General features: G+C 50.6%; 1 non-coding gene across 1 annotated transcript; it reads left to right on the plus strand.

Moving 5' to 3' along the window:
* Positions 1-1,857: 1,857 nt before the first annotated feature.
* On the plus strand, positions 1,858-3,759 carry LOC142986948 (small subunit ribosomal RNA). The gene has a single exon (XR_012960473.1). It is a non-coding gene; the product is annotated as a small subunit ribosomal RNA (ribosomal RNA).
* Positions 3,760-5,000: the final 1,241 nt, after the last annotated feature.

Genomic DNA, 5,000 nt, shown 5'->3' on the forward strand with positions numbered 1-5,000 from the left:
CCTCAAAGCGTGTGAGGGTGATGAAACTCACCCCAAGCTGAAAACATAAGTTTCGTTGCAACTCTTCTGCCCTCTCGGTGTCACTGAAAATCAGAACAGAACCAGAATCAATGTTTTGCCTTTTTTTTTTTTTTTTTTTGGGACTGTGGTACGAAGGGGAACGGCGACGGGGGAGGGGGAGGGGGGGGGGGGGTGATAAGACCGGGGAGGGGGGGGGGTGCTCGCATGCACCCCCTCCTGCAATCAATATACGATCACACAATGACGCACCATAGCACTACCTCTACCCTCCCCCCTCCCCTCCCCTTAATCACCCACCGCCCCCTTGAACCCCTTTGCTCCCCCTCTCCCTCCCCGTCTACCCGCTATCACTGTAATAATACCCTGCCGATCCGACTACTGAAAAAACCCTCCTATATTCAGCAAATTAAGCCCCCCCCCCCCCGCTCCCCCCTCCCCTCTTGGCCTGGGGGGGGGTGAGGGGTGAGGCGTCGGAGGTCTGGGTAATTGTGTCATCGACAGGACAAAAACAAAATCCTGCTCGTCGAACACACATATGTATATTATTATGTACACACACACGGCGAAACGCGCAAACCCGACGACACAGACTCTACGATTTGACATATGTGTACAGCGGTGCGATCGTCATTTGTTTCACGACAAACGACGATCGGCGGCGAGTGCGAGCGCGAGATAGAGCTGTTTCACAACATAGAGTCAGTCTCCGTCGTTTGTTGTCTCACTTCGGCGACTCGACTCTGTGTTGTTGACGGGCGGCGGGCGCGCATCATCACGAAAAACACATATATATGCACCCCGAAAGAAAACAAAAAAAAACGGTGTGCATATATATGTGTTATGTGTTATAATCGTCTACGAATTGGACTGTGTGCTAGTGTTGTCATGTGTGTTTCTACTCTACACAGCAACATATGTGCACACACGAAGTAGTTGTACGATTATCACGAGTAGAGAGTGATGTATGTGCTTGACCGCGGCGGAGTGTTTTCGACGCGACGAATAAAATCTTTGCTATAAGAAAACACTCTCTCGACTCTCGTTCGTGTACCGTCCGTGAGTGTGCATTCGTTCGTTCGTTCGTTCGTTCGTTCGTTCGTTCGTGCGCCGCCGCTGTGCAGGCTAGGGCGACAACGCGTTCTTATTCGTTGTCCGCTCTATCATAAATATTTATCATCACTCTCGTTTGTTCGATAATAGAGAGTACGAGAAAGAGACGACGCTAGACTTTGCTACCTATGTATATATGTAATAAAGTCGCGTCGTTACAGACAGACAGGACGACTCGACTATCGTCGTCGTCGTCGTCGTCGTCGTTCGTCGTCTCTCGTATTCTCTCGGATAAAACGAGAGAGATAGATGAATCTCTTTAACTGTGTGGGCCGACGGACCGTTGTGTATGCACGAGTCCGTATAGAATCGAAGCGGTCCCGAGAAAAATTATACTTACACCTCTATCTAGCGAGGCATTACTCTATAGACACCGGGCGGAATCGTGATTGTTTCACATCCGTATTGTGTTAAACGTTTTTTTAAATAAAATGTGAACGCGTCTCGGTACGAACGTTCCCAATTGGGGCCACGTCAGTGTGTCCTGAAAATGCAGGCGGGCAGCGGACGTTTGACGTGTTTGAGATACAACCGTTTCAAACGTTCGCCCGTCGGCGACCCCAAACTCTCTATGTGCGCACAACACTACATATAAATATTTATTTACATGTGCGTGTTGTGTGTACGTTTTACAGAGCTCGCCCGTAACGCGTCGGCGTGATCTAGGATCGTCGACGCGCGGGATCGACGGAGTGCGCGCTACGAGCGCGTGTTCTATTCGATAGCTCCCTGGTTGATCCTGCCAGTAGTTATATGCTTGTCTCAAAGATTAAGCCATGCATGTCTCAGTGCAAGCCGTATTAAGGCGATACCGCGAATGGCTCAATATATCAGTTTTGGTTCCTTAGATCTTACTCAGTTACTTGGATAACTGTGGTAATTCTAGAGCTAATACATGCAATCAGAACTCTGACCAGTGATGGGATGAGTGCTTTTATTAGATCAAAACCAATCGACGGAGGGCCCCGCGTCTGAAGTCGTTAATTTTGATGAATCTGGATAACTTTTGCCGATCGCATGGTCCAGTACCGGCGACGCATCTTTCAAATGTCTGCCTTATCAACTTTCGATGGTAGTTTCTGCGACTACCATGGTTGTCACGGGTAACGGGGAATCAGGGTTCGATTCCGGAGAGGGAGCCTGAGAAACGGCTACCACATCCAAGGAAGGCAGCAGGCGCGCAAATTACCCACTCCCGGCACGGGGAGGTAGTGACGAAAAATAACGATACGGGACTCTTACGAGGCCTCGTAATCGGAATGAGTACACTTTAAATATTTTAACGAGGAACAATTGGAGGGCAAGTCTGGTGCCAGCAGCCGCGGTAATTCCAGCTCCAATAGCGTATACTAAAATTGTTGCGGTTAAAAAGCTCGTAGTTGCATTTGTGCGCCGCGCTGTCGGTGCACCGCATCCGCGGTGATACTGACACGTCTGCGGAGCATATCGTCGGTGAGCCGGCGGTAATACGCCGGTTCAATATCAAAATCCTATCGCGGTGCTCTTCGGTGAGTGTCGAGGTGGGCCGACAATTTTACTTTGAACAAATTAGAGTGCTCAAAGCGGGCTCAAAATGCTGCTTGAATATTTCGTGCATGGAATAATAGAATATGATCTCGGTTCTATTTTGTTGGTTTTCAGAACTCCGAGGTAATGATTAATAGGGATAACTGGGGGCATTCGTATTGCGACGTTAGAGGTGAAATTCTTGGATCGTCGCAAGACGAACATCAGCGAAAGCATTTGCCAAAGGTGTTTTCATCAATCAAGAACGAAAGTTAGAGGTTCGAAGGCGATTAGATACCGCCCTAGTTCTAACCGTAAATATGTCATCTAGCGATCCGCCGACGTTACTACAATGGCTCGGCGGGCAGCTTCCGGGAAACCAAAGATTTTGGACTCCGGGGGGAGTATGGTTGCAAAGCTGAAACTTAAAGGAATTGACGGAAGGGCACCACCAGGAGTGGAGCCTGCGGCTTAATTTGACTCAACACGGGAAATCTCACCAGGCCCGGACACCGGAAGGATTGACAGATTAACAGCTCTTTCTTGATTCGGTGGGTGGTGGTGCATGGCCGTTCTTAGTTGGTGGAGCGATTTGTCTGGTTAATTCCGGTAACGAACGAGACTCTAGCCTGCTAAATAGGCGTCGTCATTTAGGTGTGCGTGGCTCCGTCACGCAACTCACTGGCGACGTATTAAAATTCTTCTTAGAGGGACCGGCGGCTTCGAGCCGCACGAGATTGAGCAATAACAGGTCTGTGATGCCCTTAGATGTCCTGGGCCGCACGCGCGCTACACTGAAGGAATCAGCATGTTCTCCCTGGCCTAGAGGCCCGGGCAACCCGCTGAAACTCCTTCGTGCTGGGGATTGGGGTTTGCAATTATCCCCCATAAACGAGGAATTCCTAGTAAGCGCGAGTCATAAGCTCGCGTTGATTACGTCCCTGCCCTTTGTACACACCGCCCGTCGCTACTACCGATTGAATGATTTAGTGAGGTCTTCGGACCGACACGCGGTGGCTTCACGGCCGTCGGCGTTGCTGGGAAGTTGACCAAACTTGATCATTTAGAGGAAGTAAAAGTCGTAACAAGGTTTCCGTAGGGGAACCTGCGGAAGGATCATTAACGTGTTGTCGTTGTTGTCGTCGCGCTGTTTTTGTTGTCGTTGTGCACACACAACACACACGATGAACGATGATGGACGATGATGGTGATGATAATATTTATATATCCTAAACACCCAAAACTCAAAAAAGAGACTCTGTTCGACGGTGGGTGGCGCATCTCGCGCCGCCACCCGACGCCACGGTCCTCCGTCGCTACGGGCCTGGCACCCTCTGCGGGAAAACGGCCCCGTTCAAGACGAACTTGGACAGGAGCGACCGCGACGAGAAAGCGGAACCTCCCGAACACCACATCTCCCGCCGCCTGAACAACGGCGGGATTCAGTGCTGGGCTTCTTTCCTGTTCGCTCGCCGCTACTAAGGAAATCCTAGTTAGTTTCTTTTCCTCCGCTTACTAATATGCTTAAATTCGGCGGGTGATCCTCCCTGATCTGAGGCCAACGATAAAAAAATGAGGCAGACGCGATATCCGTCAGCGTTACGACGACGCAACCGTCCCGGAGGAACGACGACGGCGTCGATGCGCTCTTCGGACGTCGAGTCCGCCTACTGTGTGTATTGCGCGAAGATCGCGACGATATTAAATCACTCACGACACATAACACGGTGCGTGCGTACACACACGCTCAACCCTCTCTATACATACACCGCCATGCGGCAAAAGTATTTCGAAGAGTCGAGCGCGCCGCTAGCGTATATGTGCGCGATATGAGATATTTCGCATATCATGCACTGTCCGCAGGCGAAGGACCAAGGAGTCTAGCATGTATGCGAGTCATTGAGATAATAAAACTGAAAGGCGCAACGAAAGTGAAGGCGTGCGCTTGTCGCGCGCTCAGGGAGGATGGAGCGTCGATCTCGGTCGATCTCTCGCACTCCCGAGGCGTCTCGTTTCCAATCCGTGAATGCAGGCGCGCTCTGAGCATAAATGCTGGGACCCGAAAGATGGTGAACTATGCCTGGTCAGGTCGAAGTCAGGGGAAACCCTGATGGAGGACCGTAGCGATTCTGACGTGCAAATCGATCGTCGGAACTGGGTATAGGGGCGAAAGACTAATCGAACCATCTAGTAGCTGGTTCCGTCCGAAGTTTCCCTCAGGATAGCTGGCGTCGATTTGAACAGTCTCATCCGGTAAAGCGAATGATTAGAGGCATTGGGGCCGAAACGACCTCAACCTATTCTCAAACTTTAAATGGGTGAGTACTCCGGCTTACTCGAACGATGAAGCCGGAGATCTGATG

Source organism: Anticarsia gemmatalis, unplaced genomic scaffold (assembly GCF_050436995.1).
Source record: "Anticarsia gemmatalis isolate Benzon Research Colony breed Stoneville strain unplaced genomic scaffold, ilAntGemm2 primary ctg00000049.1, whole genome shotgun sequence".
Taxonomy (NCBI): Eukaryota; Metazoa; Arthropoda; class Insecta; order Lepidoptera; family Erebidae; genus Anticarsia; species Anticarsia gemmatalis.